Source organism: Hemitrygon akajei, chromosome 3 (assembly GCF_048418815.1).
Source record: "Hemitrygon akajei chromosome 3, sHemAka1.3, whole genome shotgun sequence".
NCBI classification, from domain to species: Eukaryota; Metazoa; Chordata; class Chondrichthyes; order Myliobatiformes; family Dasyatidae; genus Hemitrygon; species Hemitrygon akajei.
This window is the reverse complement of record NC_133126.1, coordinates 206,172,699-206,191,120: the sequence shown is the minus strand read 5'-3', so window position 1 is coordinate 206,191,120 and position 18,422 is coordinate 206,172,699. Positions and strand designations below refer to the sequence as shown.

General features: G+C 45.6%; 1 protein-coding gene across 1 annotated transcript in view; it reads right to left on the bottom strand.

Annotated features, from left to right (window-relative positions):
- The window catches only part of masp1 (MBL associated serine protease 1), a 370,450-nt gene that overhangs the window by 131,820 nt on the left and 220,208 nt on the right, over positions 1-18,422 (bottom strand). The window lies entirely within an intron of this gene.

The following is an 18,422-nucleotide window of genomic DNA, read 5'->3' as shown; positions in this document are numbered from 1 at the left end:
TCTTCTTTGTGGTGGCGTGTTGGGGAGGAAGCATTAAGAAGAGGGACGCCTCACGTCTTAATAAGCTGGTAAGGAAGGCGGGCTCTGTCGTGGGCAAAGTACTGGAGAGTTTAACATCGGTAGCTGAGCGAAGGGCGCTGAGTAGGCTACGGTCAATTATGGATAACTCTGAACATCCTCTACATAGCACCATCCAGAGACAGAGAAGCAGTTTCAGCGACAGGTTACTATCGATGCAATGCTCCTCAGACAGGATGAAGAGGTCAATACTCCCCAATGCCATTAGGCTTTACAATTCTACCGCCAGGACTTAAGAACTTTTTAAAAGCTATTATTAATGCTTTTTGAGATAGTGATTTAGATGCATATCATATTTTTTTTACTGAGTTAAGTATTGTATGTAATTAGTTTTGCTACAAGTGTATGGGACATTGGAAAAAAGTTGAATTTCCCCATGGGGATGAATAAAGTATCTATCTATCTATCTATCTAGATCACCAAATGCCTGAACTCCCGCCAAGCCCATTGGACATTATTTTTTGGCAGGTTCAGGTTTACTCTCACCTATCGTCCGGGGTACAATAACGGGAAACCTGACACGCTCTCCCGTCAATACAATTCCAAAGAAGACCTTTCCAGCTCAGAGACCATCCTCCCACCATCCTGTGTGGAGGCAGCCCTCATCTGGGAAATCGAGGCCGTAGTAAAAGAGGCCCAATGGGCTGAACCTGCCCCTGGCAACAGATCCGCCAATCGCCTTTTTGTGCCCGATTCCATTCAATCTCAGGTTCTCCAGTGGGAGCACACGTCTCGTTTCACCTGCCATCTTGGGAGTGATCGGACACTGTCTCTTCTGAAAAGACACTTTTGTAAATACCCCTGGGCATGGCACACATAGTCTTTCAAATATTTGGGCATCATTATGCCAAAAGATTTGGCAAAATTATCAGAATGTAATTATCAGACTTTATATAAGAAAATTAAGGAAGATGTGGCAAGATGGAACCTGATTCCTTTTTTCAGTCTCAGTTCAAGGATTGAGTCTATTAAAATGAATATACTGCCCAGACTGTTATATCTCTTTCAGACCCTACCAATAGAGATTAATCAAAATCAATTCAATGAATGGAACAAGATGTTATCAAGCTACATTTGTCAGGGTAAAAGGCCTAGAGTTCCTCTCAAAACTTTACAATTAGCAAAGGAAAAGGGGGGATGGGGCCTACCTTCTCTTAGAGATTATTATTTTAGAGATCCAGTGGATGTAGTGTACCTGGACTTCCAGAAAGCTTTTGATAAAGTCCCACATAGGAGATTAGTGGGCAAAATTAGGGCACATGGTATTGGGGGCAAAGTACTGACATGGATTGAAAATTGGCTGGCTGACAGGAAACAAAGAGTAGTGATTAACGGGTCCCTTTCGGAATGGCAGGCTGTAACCAGTGGGGTACCGTAAGGTTCGGTGCTGGGACCGCAGCTGCTTACAATATACATTAATGATTTAGATGAAGGGATTAAAAGTAACATTAGCAAATTTGCTGATGACACAAAGCTGGGCGGCAGTGTGAAATGTCAGGAGGATGTTATGAGAATGCAGGGTGACTTGGACAGGTTGGGTGAGTGGGCAAATGTATGGCAGATGCAGTTTAATGTGGATAAATGTGAGGTTATCCACTTTGGTGGCAAGAACAGGAAGGCAGATTACTATCTAAATGGAGTCAAGTTAGGAAAAGGGGAAGTACAACGAGATCTAGGTGTTCTTGTACATCAGTCAATGAAAGCAAGCATGCAGGCACAGCAGGCAGTGAAGAAAGCTAATGGCATGCTGGCCTTTATAACAAGAGGAATTGAGTATAGGAGTAAAGAGGTCCTTCTGCAGCTGTACAGGGCCCTGGTGAGACCCCACCTGGAGTATTGTGTGAAGTTTTGGTCCCCAAATTTGAGGAAGGACATTCTTGCTATTGAGGGAGTGCAGCGTAGGTTCACAAGGTTAATTCCCGGAATGGCGGGACTGTCATATGTTGAAAGATTAGAGCGATTGGGCTTGTATACACTGGAATTTAGAAGGATGAGAGGGGATCTGATTGAAACATATAAGATTATTAAGGGATTGGACACGCTGGAGGCAGGAAGCATGTTCCCGCTGATGGGTGAGTCCAGAACTAGAGGCCACAGTTTAAGAATAAGGGGTAGGCCATTTAGAACAGAGATGCGGAAGAACTTTTTCACCCAGAGAGTGGTGCATATGTGGAATGCTCTACCCCAGAAGGCAGTGGAGGCCAAGTCTCTGGATGCATTCAAGAGAGTTAGATAGAACTCTTATAGATAGCGGGGTCAAGGGATATGGGGAGAGGGCAGGAACAGGGTACTGATCACAGTGAATGGTGGTGCTGGCTAGAAGGGCCGAATGGCCTACTCCTGCACCTACTATCTATTGTCTATTTTGCAGCACAGTTGAGAGCTGTGATATGTTGGCGCAATCCATCATATGACGCTCAATGGAAATACATTTGAGGAGCGGGTACTTCCCATCCCCATACAAGCAATTTTGGCTGATAACAATCTGCAAAGGTACATAAATACTATTGATAACCCATGGGTGAAATTGACTCTTAAAATATGGAAAACTACTATAAAAGAATATAATCTAGAGGGAAAAATGGTTTAACTACATAATGCCTCATAGGCCTGATTTTATTCTCACAGATCAATGAATATGTTGTAAAAAAAGATCACTCCCTACTTGTACATAGTTCTTTCCTTTTGCTTGATTTTTTTTTTCCACTCTTTTCTATAAGTGTATACCTCAGATAAATACTTTGTGGAGATTTGTGATATATATGATTATATGATATATATGTACAATGTCTGAAATACATCTTATGGAAATGTTTGTTTGATGATGAACTTCAATTAAAAAAAATAAATTACAAAAAAAAAAAGAAAATACACTTTTGGTGTCCTTCCATGGACGCTGATATCCGTTCCTTCATCTTCGCATGTTCCGTCTGTGCCTGTGGAAAAGACTCCCTCCGGCCACCTGCTGGATTACTTCATCCCCTACCTGTCCCTGGAAAGTTACTAACATGGTTAAAGCATTGACTGATTGGTAACAGGCAGCAAGTGGGAATAAAAGGATCCTTTTCTGGTTGGCTGCCAGTGACTAGTGGTGTTCCACAGGGGTCAGTGTTGGGACCACTTCTTTTTATGCTGTATATAAATGATTTAGATGATGGAATAAATGGCTTTGTTGCCAAGTTTGCAGATGATATGAAGATTGGTGGAGGGGCAGGTAGTGTTGAGGAAACGGTTAGGATGCAGAAGGACTTAGACAGATGAGCAGAATGGGCAAGAAAGTGACAAATTAAATACAATGTTGGAAAATTCATGCATGCACTTTGGTAATAGAAATAAATGTGCAGACTATTTTCTAAATGAGGGGAAAACTCATTTGTAAGGCCAGTGATGTTGTTGGGGTGGAACTGGACTCTCTGACGGTGGTGTCTGAAAAGAGGATGCTGTCCAAGTTGCATGCCATCTTGGACAATGACTCCCACCCACTCCATAATGTACTGATTAGGCACAGGAGTACATTCAGCCAGAGACTCATTCCACCGAGATGTAACACTGAGCGTCATAGGAAGTCATTCCTGCCTGTGGCCATCAAACTTTACAACTCCTCCCTCGGAGTGTCAGACACCCTGAGGTGATAGGCTGGTCCTGGACTTATTTCCACTTGGCATGATTAACTTATTATTATTTAATTATTTATGGTTTTATATTGCTATATTTCTACACTATTCTTGGTTGGTGCGGCTGTAACAAAACCCAATTTCCCTCGTGATCAATAAAGTATGTCTGTCTGTCTATCAATCCAGGAATCTAAGATGCAGAGGGACTTGGGAGTCCTTGTGCACAACACCCTGAAGGTTAACTTGCAGGTTGAGCAGGTGGTGAGCAGGTGGTAATTTCCGAACCAGGCAGTGATGCAGCTGCTCAGGATGCTCTCAATACAACCCCTGTAGAATGTGATGAGGATGGGGGGGTGGGAGATGGACTTTCCTCAGCCTTCGCAGAAAGTAGAAACACTGCTGGACTTTCTTTGCTATGGAGCTAGTGTTGAGGGACCAGGTGAGATTCTCCGTCAGGTGAACACCAAGAAATTTGGTGCTCTTTACAATCTCTACCGAGGAGCCGTCGATGTTCAGCGGGGTGTGGTCACTCCGTGCCCTCCTGAGGTCAACAATCATCTCTTTTGTTCACACTAAGAGACAGGTTGTTGGCTCTGCACCAGTCCGTTAGCCGCTGCACCTCCTCTCTGTAAGCTGACTCGTCGTTCTTGCTGATGAGACCCACCACGGTCGTGTCATCGGCGAACTTGATGATGTGGTTCAAGCTGTGTGTTGTAGCACAGTCCTGGGTCAACAGAGTGAACAGCAGTGGACTGAGCACACAGCCCTGGGGAGCCCCCGTGCTCAGTCTCCCAGTCAGACCTCAGTGAGGTCTCCCAGTCAGGAAGTCTAGTATCCAGTTGCAGAGGGAGGTGTTCAGGCCCAATAGGCTCAGCTTTCCAATCAGTTTCTGAGGGATGATTGTGTTGAATGCTGAACTGAAGTCTATGAACAGCATTCGAACGTATGTGTCTTTTTTTGTCCAGGTGGGTTAGGGCCAGGTGGAGGGTGGTGGCAATGGCGTCATCTGTTGAGTGGGACGGTATGCAAACTGCAGGGGGTCCAGTGAGGGGGGCAGCAGGGTCTTGATATGCCTCATGACGAGCCTCTCGAAACACTTCTTGATGATGGATGCAAGTGCAACAGGACGGTAGTCATTTAGGCAAGACACTGAAGACTTCTTCATTGGCAAGACACTGAAGACTTCATCATTGGGGACGATGGTGGCGGCCTTGAAGCATGTTAGAACGGTGGTGCTGCTCAGGGAGATGTTGAAGATGTCAGTGAGAACATCTGCTAGCTGGTCTGCACATCCTCTGAGCACTCTACCAGGGATGTTGTCTGGTCCAGCAGCCTTCCGTGAGTTGACCCTGCACAGGGTTCTTCTCACGTCGGCCACGGTGAGTCACAGCACCTGGTCATTTGTAGGAGGGGTGGACTTTCTCGCCACCACGTCATTTTCCGCCTCAAACCGGAACAGCCCCTGCCCCAACAGAGCACATCCAGTAGCCACCAGATGAGGTATGCCGGATAATTGTCGATGATTCGGGCAGGTGGAGGGGTTTCATTTGGAGGACACAAGGGGTTGACAGAAACGGGTTTTATTTGGGAAATGTGAAATGTAGCGTGGATATGCATAGACTTAGGTAGTTTAAATCTGACTGCTGTGGGGTTGATGATTCTTTCGACTTTGAAAGATCCCGGGAAGCGGGGGACGTGTTTCTTAGCTCGTTTTTGAGAGGAATGTCTTTGGACAAGAGCCACACCTTCTGCCCAGGTCGATACTTGTGTGCCAGAGCCTGATGGCAATCGGCAATCCTCCAGTTGCGATTGGCTGATCGGAGCAGGGCTGCATGTATGTCCTCCCAAACCTTGTGGCACCAATCAATATGGAGCTGAACAGAGGGCACTGCAATCTCCTCTTCTTTATCGGAAAACAGCGGGGGTTTGTACCCAAGGTAGCATTCAAAAGGCGATCTTCCGGTGGCCGTACTAACCAGAGAGTTGTGGGCGTACTCTGCCCAGGCGAGGTTATCACTCCAGGTAGACGAGTTGTTGGCTGTTATGCAACGTAGCGCTGCCTCCAAATCCTGGTTGACCCGTTCCGTTTGCCCGTTCGTCTGAGGATGGAAGCCGGATGACAGGCTAGCGGAGGCACCCAGGGATTGGCAGAAGGACCTCCATACCTGCGAGACGAATTGGGGACCCCGAATGGAGATGATATGGAACACTACAGCACAGTACAGGCCCTTCAGCCCTCCATGTTGTGCTGACCCATATAATCCTTAAAAAAAGTACTAAACCCACACTACCCCATAACCATTTTTCTTTCATCCATGTGCCTGTCCAAGAGGCTCTTAAATACCCCTAATGTTTTAGCCTCCACCACCATCCCTGGCAAGTTATTCCAGGCACTCACAACCCTCTGTGTAAAAAACTTACCCGATGTCTCCCCTAAACTTCCCTCCCTTAATTAAGTACATATGCCCTCTGGTGTTTGCTATTGGTGCCCTGGGAAACAGGCACTGACTATCCACCCTATCTATGCCTCTCATAATCTTGTAGACCTCTATCAAGTCCCCTCTCATCCTTCTACGCTCCAAAGAGAAAAGTCCCAGCTCTGCTAACCTTGCTTCATATGACTTCCAATCCAGGCAACATCCTGGTAAATCTCCTCTGCACCCTCTCCATAGCTTCCACATACTTCCTATAATGAGGTGACCAGAATTGAACACAATACTGTAAGTGCGGTCTCACCAGAGATTTGTAGAGTTGCAACGTGACTTCTCTACTCTTGAACTCAATCCCCCTGTTAATGAAGCCTAGCATCCCATAGGCCTTCTTAACTACTCTATCAACCTGTGCAGCGACCTTGAGGGATGTATGGATTTGAACCCTAAGGTCCCTTTGTACATCCACACTCTTAAGTAACTGACCATTATTCCTGTACTCAGTCTTCTGGTTTGTCCTTCCAAAATGCATCACCTCATACTTGTCCGGATTGAACTCCATCTGCTATTTTCTGCCCAACTCTGCAACCTGTCTATATCCTCTTGTAACCTTCGACCACCTACAGCTCCATCCACAACTCCTCCAATCTTCATGTCATCCGTAAACTTACTCACCCATCCTTCCACCTCTACATCCAGGTCATTTATAAAAATCACAAATAGCAAGGGTCCCAGGACAGATCCCTGTGGCACTCCACTAGTCACCGACCTCCAAGTAGAATACTTTCCTTCCACAACTACCCTCTGCTTTCTTCCTTTAAGCCAATTTTTTATCCAAACAGCCAAGGTTCCACTTATTCCATGTTTCATGATTTTCTGGATGAGTCTCTCGTGAGGGACCTTGTCAAATGCTTTGCTAAAGTCCATGTAGACCATATCCACTGCCCTACCCTCATCAATTTCTTTTGTTACCTCTTCAAAAAACTCAATCAGGCTCGTGAGGCATGATCTTCCCTTCACAAAGCCATGTTGACTATCCATGAGTAGACTGTACTTCTCCAAATGCTCATAGATCCTATCCTTAAGAATCCTTTCCAGTAGTTTGCATACCACTGACGTAAGACTCACCGGTCTATATTTCCCAGGTTTCTCCCCGTTACCTTTTTTAAACAAGGGAACTACATTTGCCATTCTCCAGTCCTCCGGCACTTCCCCTGCAGCCAAAGAGGATTCAAAGATCATGGCTAATGCTCCTGCGATCTCTTCTCTCAGTTCCCACAACAACCTGGGGTTTATCATCTCTGGCCCTGGGGATTTATCACAGTCTTAATGTTTTTAAGAAGATCCAGCACTTCTTCCCTAATCTGCACATTGTCCAGCACACAGGCCCGCTCTACTTTGACTTCATCCTGATCAAGATCCTTTTCACTTGTGAATACTGAAGCAAAGTATTCATTTAGGACCTCCCCAACTGCCTCCACCTCCAGACACATGTTGCCCTCTTTATCCTTTAGCGGTCCCACCTTCGTTTTCATCCTCCTATTCTTCACATACGCATAGAACGCCTTGGGGTTCTCCTTAATCCTACATGCCAGGGCCTTCTCATGCCCCCTTCGAGTTCTCCTAAGTCCTAAGTCCTTTCTTTAGCTCCTTCTTGGCTACCCTATATTTCTCATAGGCCCCTCCTACTTCCTGCTTCTTATATCTAACATATGCTTCCTTTTTCCTCTTGACGAGTTGCCTCACATGTTTCGTCAGCCACAGTTCTCTTTTCCTACCATTTTTTCCTTGCCTTAGTGGGACAAACCAATCCTGAACCCAGCTCAAGTGGTCCCTAAACTTCTCCCACATTACTTCTGTGCTTTCCCCTTTGAACATCTGTTTCCAATTTACTCGCACTAGTTCCTGCCTCATCCCTTCAAAGTTAGCCCTTCCCCAGTTAAGCACTTTACCATTTTGTCTGATTTTATTCCTTTCCATAGCTATGCTGAAGCTAAGGGAGTTGTGGTCACTCTCACCAAAATGCTCCCCCACCAAGAGATCTGTCACCTGACCAGGTTCATTACCCAGAACTAGATCCAGTATAGCCTCTCCTCTCGTCAGCCAGTCCACATACTGTGTCAGGAATCCTTCTTGAACACACCTGACAAATTCAGCCCCACCTATCTCCCTTGCACTCAGGAGGTGCCAGTCAATATGAGGGAAGTTGAAATCACCCATAACTACTACCCTGTATTTCCTGCTCCATTCTATAATCTGCCTGCTTATCTGCTCCTCGGAATATCCACAGGAATTCCGTGGAGGCGGACGATGTGGCAGACAAGAAGGTCTGTGGTGCCTTGTGCCGAAAGGAGTTTAGGGAGGGCTACAAAATGCACCATCTTGGAGAAGCGGTCAACCACAGTGAATAAGGTGGTGTTTCCATGTGAAGGAGGTAGACCGGTGACAAAATCTAGGGTGATGTGTAACCAAGGATGACCTGGGACAGGTAGGGGACGAAGTAATCAAGCAGGTGGCCGGTGGGAGGCTATTCCACAGGCACAGACGGAGCATGCTGAAACATAGGAACGGGTATCTGCATCCATGGAAGGCCACCAACAGTGTCTTTTCAGAGAGGCAATGTCCCATCATTCCCTGGGTGGCAGGCAAACCGAGATGTGTGCCCCCACTGGAGAACCTGAGATCTGGTGGAATCAGGCACAAAAAGGTGATTGGTGGGTCCGTTGCCAGGGTCAGGGTCATCCTGTTGGGTCTCTTTTACAATAGACTCGATTTCCCAAGTGAGGGCTGCCACCACACAGCATGGTGGGAGAATGGTCTCCGGGCTGGAAATGTCCTCCTTGGAATTGTACCGGTGGGAGAGCGCGTCAGGTTTCCCATCCTTGGACCCCAGACGGTCAGTGAGAGTAAACTTGAATCGTCCAAAAAACAATGCCCAACAGGCCTGGCGGGAGTTTAAGCGTTTGGCGGTCTGGATATATCGAAGGTTATTATGATAAGTCCGAACTATAAACGGGTGTTTCGCTCCTTCCAGCCAGAGCCTCCATTTCTCCAATGCCAGCTTAACCGTCAGTAGTTCCCGGTTCCCCACATTGTAATTTTGTTCAGTGGGGGACAGCCGGCGAGAAAAGAAGGCACAGGGATGAAGCTTTTGGTCTGGACTTGATTGTTGGGACAGAACTGCTCCCACCCCGGAGTCAGAGGTGTCAACCTTCACAATGAATTGACAGGAGGGGTCCAGTTGGACCAGGATTGGAGCGGTCGTGAAACGCCTGTTTAGGTCAGTGAATGCCGAATCAGCCTTGGAGTCCCAACAAGAAGGTGTTATAGGCAAGGTAAGTCAGGTAAGGGGTGCCGCCACCTGCCTGCATTCCCTGATAAATCGGCGATAGAAGTTCGCAAACCCCAGGAACCACTGAAGTTGCTTGCGGTTTGTGAGCTTGGACCATTCTTCCACCGCCCAGACCTTCTCGGGATCTGCTCTCGATGATGTAGCCCAGGAAGCTGACCAAGGGGACGTGGAACTCACATTTTTCCGCTTTCACAAATAACTTGTTCTCCCACAGTCTCTGTAGGACTTGGCTGACATGCTGAATGTGTTTCTGGAGGCTGCTGGAGAAAATCAAGATGTCATCTAGGTAAATGCACACAAAGTGGTTAATAAAGTCCCTCAGCATATCATTGATTAGGGCTTGAAAAATGGCAGGGGCATTGGTGAGGCCAAACGGCATAACCAAGTATTCGAAGTGGCCTAATGGTGTATTAAATGCTGTCTTCCACTCTTCTCCCTCCCTTATCCTGACTAGATGGTAGGCGCTACGAAGGTCCAACTTCGAGAAGATGGTGGCTCCATGAAGTGGTTCAAATGCTGAATTAATGAGGGGCAGTGGGTACTTATTTTTAATGGTTATGTTGTTTAGGCTTCGGTAATCGATACAGGGCCAAAGCGACCCATCCTTTTTCTCTACAAAGAAGAACCCGGCACCCACTGGGGAGAATGAGGGTCGAATAATGCCCACCACGAGGGACTAACTAATGTATTTCTCCGTGGCCTCTCTCTCAAGTTGGGACAAGTTATATTGGTGACTGGTGGGTAATGAGGCCCCAGGGAGAAGGTCGATAGTGCAGTCATATGGACAGTGCAGAGACAGGGAAAGAGCTCGTTGTTTGCTGAATACCTGTCCCAGGTCGAGGTATTCTGCAGGAACTCTGGATAAGTTAAGAAGTTCCAAGACAGGCAAGGTCGCCGTAGCCTCTCTAGGGGATGGAGCCGACTGCAAATAGGTGGCGGGGCAAAACGGGCTCTAGCTAGCTATCCTACCCGTAGACCAGTCGATGTGGGGGTTGTAGTGGTCCAACCAGGGGTAGCCTAGAAGTATAGGGACTTGAGGAGAATGGATGAGATTAAATCGCACCTTCTCTTGATGGTTTCCAGACAGAATCAAAGTCAGGGGTGGCATACTGAGCCAGAAGACTTTTGTCCAGTGCCCGGGCCTCCAGAGGGGTTCTTAACGGTTCCAGCGGTATTCCGGCCCAGGAGGCTATGTCCTCTTCCAGATTTCCCTCGGCACCTGAATCCATCAAGGTGGATAGGGACAGGGACTGTTGTTGATAGTTCATGGTAGCTGAGATCTGCATCCGGGTTTGGGGAACGGAAGGGAGTGTCGTCTGACTCACCCAAACAGTAGAAGCAGGAGCTCCATGAGTAACGGAAGGGAGAGAGAGGTTAGGGCGGGTTGTAGATGGTAAAATGGGCCGTGAGATGACCCGAGGAGCGGGGTGACCGGTCTTTTCTCTCCGACGCTCTTGATGTCGATTGTCTAGCCTGATGGCTAGAGAGACCAAAGAGTCCAGGCTGTCCGCATCATCCCTTGCTGCTAAATCATGTTTCATCTTGTCAGAGAGACCCCATCAAAACACTTCCCGTCATTCCTCTTCATTCGATCCAGAGTCGGCTGCTAATGTTCAGAACTCAATGGAGTATTCAGCTACGCTTCGTGAACCCTGACAGAGAGTTAGCAGGTGCTTAGTGGCATCCTTACCATGAAGGGGTTGTTCAAAAACCTTCCTCATTTCGGAGATGAAGGAGGAGAGGGAGGAACAGATCTCTGGCCAGTTGCCCCAGATTGCAGTGGCCCATACTAAGGCAGCCCCTCGTAACAGCCCATGATGTATGCAATTTTCGATCTGTCTGAGGTGTACGTATGTGGTTGTTGCTCAAAAACCAAGGAGCATTGTAGCAGGAAGGCTCGGCACTTCCCTAGGTCCCCAGCGTAGGGTTCTGGTTTGGGTACATACGGCTCTCGAGGTGATGGTATTGCCGATCCAAGGGGTGTAGCCATCCCAGGCTGTGCGGTTTGGTCAGACTGGGTTCTTGGAAGGTACGGAGTAAGGTGAGTGGATACCCGGTCAACCTGCTCACTGACCTTCTTTACATTCTAGGATAGGGCACGAAGATCTTTCATGACTTCTCTGAGCAGTTGATCATGTAAGCCCAGTAGGGAGGGCCTGTTGCACGGGGTCCGTGTCTGTTGGGTTCATTCCTGGCCAGTTCATTCTGTTGCAAGGACGTGGCTGGGGCCAAACCCAAGTGCAGCACACAGGTGCGGAGACAGAGTCGTGAGGTGTCAGCACCGTCGTGAACGTGGAACCGGTATCCAGGAGAGTCTTTACACAGACACAAGGTTTACATAAAACATCCAAGAAATGATGCGGGGGCTTAGAACTGACAGTCCTAAGGAATCAGGAAATGAGCTTTATTCACACTAGAGTTGATCAACAAAGCATATGGCTGTGATGCCTGAGTTTCATCCTATGTTCGCTAATGGGTACCAGGTGTGCTGTAATTAATGGAACTAGCAATCATTGGGAATCAGCCAACAGGAATTAAGGCACAACCAATGAGATAATAGCAACAACACACACTAAATGCTGGTGGAACACAGCAGGCCAGGCAGCATCTATAGGGAGAAGCGCTGTCGACGTTTTGGGCCGAGACCCTTCGTCAGGACTAACCGAAAGGAAAGATAGTAAGAGATTTGAAAGTAGTGGGGGGAGGGGGAAAGACGAAATGATAGGAGAAGACCGGAGGGGGTGGGATGAAGCTAAGAGCTGGAAAGGTGATTGGCGAAAGTGATACAGAGCTGGAGAAGGGAAAGGATCATGGGATGGGAGGCCTCAGGAGAAAGAAAGGAGTGGGGGGGAAGCACCAGAGGGAGATGGAGAACAGGCAAACAACTAAATATGTGTGGGATGGGGTAAGAAGGGGAGGAGGGGCATTAATGGAAGTTAGAGAAGTCAACGTTCATGCCATCAGGTTGGAGGCTACCCAGCTGGTATATAAGATGTTGTTCCTCCAATCTGAGTTTGGATTCATTCTGACAATAGACGAGGCCATGGATAGACATATCAGAATGGGAATGGGACGTGGAATTAAAATGTGTGGCCACAGAGAGATCCTGCTTTTTCTGGCGGACCGAGTGTAGGTGTTCCGCGAAACGGTCTCCCAGTCTGCGTTGGGTCTCACCAATATATAAAAGGCCACACCGGGAGCACCGGATGCAGTATACCACACCAGCCAACTCACAGGTGAAGTGTCGCCTCACCTGGAAGGACTGTCTGGGGCCCTGAATGGTGGTGAGGGAGGAAGTGTAAGGGCAAGTGTAGCACTTGTTCCATTTACAAGTATAAGTGCCAGGAGGGAGATCGGTGTGAAGGGATGGGGGGGACGAGTGGACAAAGGAGTCGCGTAGGGAGCGATCCCTGCGAAAAGCAGAAAGAGGAGGGAAGATAAAATGTGTTTGGTAGTGGGATCCCGTTGGAGGTGGCAGAAGTTACGGAGAATTATACGTTGGACCTGGAGGCTGGTGGGTTGGTAGGTAAGGACAAGGGGAACCCTATCCCGAGTGGGGTGGCGGGTGGATAGGGTGAGGGCAGATGTGCGGGAAATGGGAGAGATGCATTTGAGAACAGAGTTGATGGTGGACGAAGGGAAGCCCCTTGTTTAAAAAAGGAAGACATCTCCTTCGTCCTGGAATGAAAAGCCTCATCCTGAGAGCAGATGCGGCGGAGACAGAGGAATTGTGAGAAGGGGATAGCATTTTTGCAAGAGACAGGGTGGGAAGAGGAATAGTCCAGGTAGCTGTGAGAGTCTGTAGGCTTATAGTAGATATCAGTAGATAGGCCGTCTCCAGAGATGGAGACAGAAAGATCAAGAAAGGGGAGGGAGGTGTCGGAAATGGACCAGGTAAATTTGAGGGCAGGGTGAAAGTTGGATGCAAAGTTAATGAAGTCAACGAGCTCAGCATGCGTGCAGGAGAAAGCACCAATGCAGTCGTCGATGTAGCGAAGGAAAAGAGGGGGACGGATACCGGTATAGACCTGGAACATGGACTGTTCCACAAAGCCAACAAAAAGGCAGGCATAACTGGGACACATATGGGTGCCCATGGCTACACCCTTGGTTTGGAGGAAGTGGGAGGAGCCAAAGGAGAAATTATTGAAAGTAAGAACTAATTCCGCTAGACGGAGGAGAGTGGTGGTAGAGGGGAATTGTTTAGGTCTGGAATCCCAAAAAAAAGCAAAGAGCTTCGAGACCATCTTGGTAGGGGATGGAGGTATATAGGGACTGGACGTCTATGGTGAAAATAAGATGGTGGGGGCCAGGGAACTTAAAATCATTGAAAAAATTCAAAGCATGAGAAGTATCACATACATAGGTGGGAAGAGATTGAACAAGGGGGATAAGACAGTGTCAAGGTATGCAGAAATAAGTTCAGTGGGGCAGGAGCAAGCTGAGACAATAGGTCTACCTGGACAGGCAGGTTTGTGGATCTTGGGTAGGAGGTAGAAACGGGAAGTGCGGGGTGTGGGAACTATGAGGTTGGTGGCAGTGGATGGGAGATCCCCAGAGCTGATAAGGTTGGTGATGGTATAGGAGACAATGGCCTGGTGCTCCTTTTTAAAAAAATTTTTTTTAATTGAATTTTCAAGTAGGTTACAGAAGGAAAATAAAATTATCAACCCTTCCCCCCTCCCCCCTAACATATCCCTATAGAAATAGGAAAGAAAGAAAGAAGAAAAAAAGAAAGAAAAAATGCCTGGATATCGGAAGATCCCCACATGCTCCATGGAGTTCATAATAGCTTTAATATATATATTTATTTCTTTCCCCAGATAACCAATAATTTTATCTTCGGAGCACCTATATACTTAATCCTATTTTTTGTAAATAAGGGCGCCAAATTTTCAGAAATATTTCATATTTATCTCTTTTATAAGTAATTTTTTCAAGTGGAATGCAGCTAAAAATTTCATTCTTCCAACGATCTATACTTAAGTATGAATCCGATTTCCAAGTAACTGCAATAGCCTTTTTGGCTACTGCCAATGCAATTTTTATGAATTCTTTCTGATATTTATTCAATTTGGATTTTGATTTTATCCCTTCAATATCGCCTAGTAAAAATAATATTGGATTATGTGGAAGTTGTATTCCAATAATTTGTTCCAGTAAAACTCTTAAATTTGTCCAAAAAGGTTGAATTTTAGAACAAGACCAAGTAGAGTGTAAAAAAAGTACCAATTTCTTGATTACATCATAAACATTGATCAGATAAATTTGCGTTTAATCTATTTTTTGTGGTGTAATATATATTTGATGTAAAAAGTTATATTGTACTAATCTTAGTTGAACATTTATTGTATTTGTCATACTGTCAAGACATAATCTTGACCAACTTGTTTCATCAATTTTAATATTCAAATCAGTTTCCCATTTTTGTCTTGGCTTATGAATTCCTTGTTTAATTGCCTGTTTTTGAATCAAATTATACATACCAGAAATAATTTTTTAAATTTTTCCTTTATGAATTAAAGTTTCTATTTCATTAGGTTTCGGCAATAACATTGTTTGACCCAGTTTATCTTTTAAATAAGCCCTTAATTGGAAATAACAGAAAAGAGTGTTATTTGATATTTTATATTTATTCTTTAATTGGTCAAATGATATTAATATACCTCCTTCAAAACAGTCTCCTATATATCTAATCCCTTTGTGAAACCAGTTATATAAAAGTTGATTATCCATTGTAAAAGGGATAAACTTATTTTGAATTAAAGGTCTCTTTGCTAATAAAGATTTCTTTATCTCATCATCAACATTTTTCTTATTCCATAAATCAATCAAATGTTTTAGTATAGGAGATTCTTTCTTTTCCCGTATCCATTTAGATTCCCATTTATATATAAAATCTTCTGGTATATTTTCTCCTATTTTGTCTAATTCTACTCTAATCCATGCTGGTTTATCTTCATCAAAAAAAGATGCAATAAATCTAAGTTGATTTGCTTTGTAATAATTCTTAAAATTTGGTAATTGTAACCCTCCTAGGTCAAATTTCCATGTCAATTTTTCCAATGGCCTGGTGCTCCTTAGTGGGGTCATGATCAAGGGGTAAATAAGAGGTATCAGAGAGTTGTCGCTGTGCCTCGGCCAGGTAGAGGTCAGTACACCAGACAACAACAGCTCCCCCCTTATCAGCAGGTTTTATAGTGAGGTTGGGATTGGTGCGGAGGGAGCGGAGAGCAGAGCGTTCGGAAGGAGTGAGGTTGGAATTGGAACAGGGTGTGGTGAAGTCAAGGCGGTTGATGTCCCATCGGCAATTAGCAATAAAGACATCCAGAGCAGGCAGAAGACCAGAGTGGGGGGGTGTCCATGAAGAGGAGGAGGGTTGAAGACGGGAGAAGGGGTCATCAGTGGGGGTAGGAGAGTCCTTGTCAAAGAAGTAAGCTCGGAGACGGAGCCGGCGGAAGAAGAGTTCAGTGTCATGGCGTACGTGGAACTCGCTGAGGTGTGGGCGAAGGGGGACAAAGCTGAGGCCCTTACTGAGGATGGAGCGCTCTGCCTCAGAGAGATAATAGCAAGATGGGGAATTGCCAGACGGGACCATGATAAAAAGATGTGCTGGCATTGGAGAGGATTCAAAGGAGGGTTCACAAGGATGATTTCAGGAATGAAAGGATTATCATATGAATAACATTTGATGGCTCTGGGTCAGTACTCACTGGAATTCAGAAGGATGAGAGGAATCTCATCGAAACCTTTTGAATGTTGAAAGGCCTAGACAGAGTAGATGTGGAAATGATGTTTCCCAGGGTGGGAGAGTCTAGGACAAGAGGGCACAGCCTCTTGATATAGGGGCAGCCTATCAAAACAGAGATGTGGAGAAATTACTTTAGCCAAAGGGTAGTGAATTTGTGGAATTTGTTGCCACATGCAGCTGTGAAGGCCAGGTCGTTGGGTGTATTTAAGGCAGAGATTGATTGGACATGGCATCGAAGGTTACAGGGAGCAGACCGGGAACTGGGGTTGAGGAGGTGATTAAAAAAAAATCAGTCATGATTGAACGGTGGAACAGATTTGATGGGCCAGATGGCCTAATTCTGCTTCTATGTCTTATGGTCTTATAAAGAATGTGAGAGTCTGCAGCCTCTGTTTGAATATCTGAAGGCACTGCTCTTCAAGTTCTGGCTACATATCAGCATAACAATTGATACAACGTATTGTTGCTATTACAAAGAAGGCATAACAGTGGTTATATTTCATTAGGTGTCTGAGGATACTTGATATATAACCAAAGACTCTCACAAATTTCCACAGATGTATCATGCGAGCATTCTATCCAAATGCATCACGCTCTGGTATGGAGGGGTCACTTCATAGGACTGGAAAAAGCTGCAGAAAGTTGTAAACTCAGCTGGTTCCATCACTGGCACTAGCCTCCCCAGCAAAGAGAACACCTTCAAAAGGCAATGCCTCAAAAAGGCAGCATCCATCATCAAGGACATGCCCTCTTCTCAATGCTACCATCAATGAGGAGCTACAGGTGCTTGAAGACACACACTCAATGTTTCAAGAACAGCTTCTTTCCCTCTACATCAGATTCCTGAATGGACAATGAACCCATGTACACTACCTCACTTTTTTTTCATTTTTATGATCTTTTTTACTTAATTTAATTTAAAAAAATAAATTAAGTAAAAAAGATATATATATCTTGATGTAATTTATAGTTTATTTGCTATGTATTGCAATATACTGCTGCTGCAAAAGAACAAATTTCACAACATATGCCAATGATTTTACGCCTGATTCTAAGCTTTGTCACCCAATGTGGAGTGTGGTATAGTTTCTGTTGTGCCTGTGGGCCTGGCCTAGCTGGTAATCATGGGTCCAGCTCGACTCTGACTCTACTTGAGCCAATTGCCTACCCCCCTTCTAGGGTAACCCGGAGAAGGAGTACATGATGTCAACGAGTGCAGTGAGAGAAATTTCTGGGAACGCTGGGTACCACTGGGGCTCGAGTGCATCCAGAATAGAGATGACAGTGTTGCAATTTAAAACCGCAAATAATGTGAATTGAGGCACACTGTAGTATTCTAATAATGTGATGTAGCAACAAAATAAGCTGGATCCCTGAATGGTATGGAAAGTGCACTCCAACGGACAGGAACACTCTACAATGTGTAGTCAAAACTGCCAAACACATCACTACGACCAGCCCACCCGCCATCAAGGACATATAACAGAAAGCTGACAGAAGAGGGCTAGGAAAATCATGAGGCATCCCATCCACCCTGCTCATGGACTGTTTGTCCCACTCTCATCAGGGAGGAGGAGATGCAGCATCCACGCCAGGACCACCAGACCCAAAAACAGTTACTTTCCCCAAGTAGTACGGCTGATCAACACCTCCACCCACTAACCCACCCCTCCACACCCCCAACCACCACTACTTTATCACTTCTATCAGTCACCTATGTACAGACACTCTTGTGCCTAGCGTCACTTTATGGTCATACGATCAATCTATGTATATATACCTATTCATATTTATTGTGCATTTTTAAATAATCATTGTGTTCTTTATCTTATTGTGTTTTTTTTATACTGCATCAGATCTGGAGTAACAGTTATGTTGTTCTCCTTTACGCTTGTGTGCGGAAAATGACATGAAACAATCTAGAATCTTGAATTGAGAGTCGGCCTCGTGGATTTTGTGGAACTTACACAGGTCCATGGTATATGCTGCAAGTGAGCCTTTATTTAAACTGATTGCATAATGTACAGAGAGCAATGAGAATGTGAAGCTTAACCATACAAACAGTTGTTGAGGCAATCAGCAATTAACAATTTCAGAAACACATGTAAAATCACCGAAGAGAGTCAGGATCCGCAGGACGTCTTAATATGGAAGGAGGATTACATGATTAGAAACACAAAGTACACTGCAGATGCTGG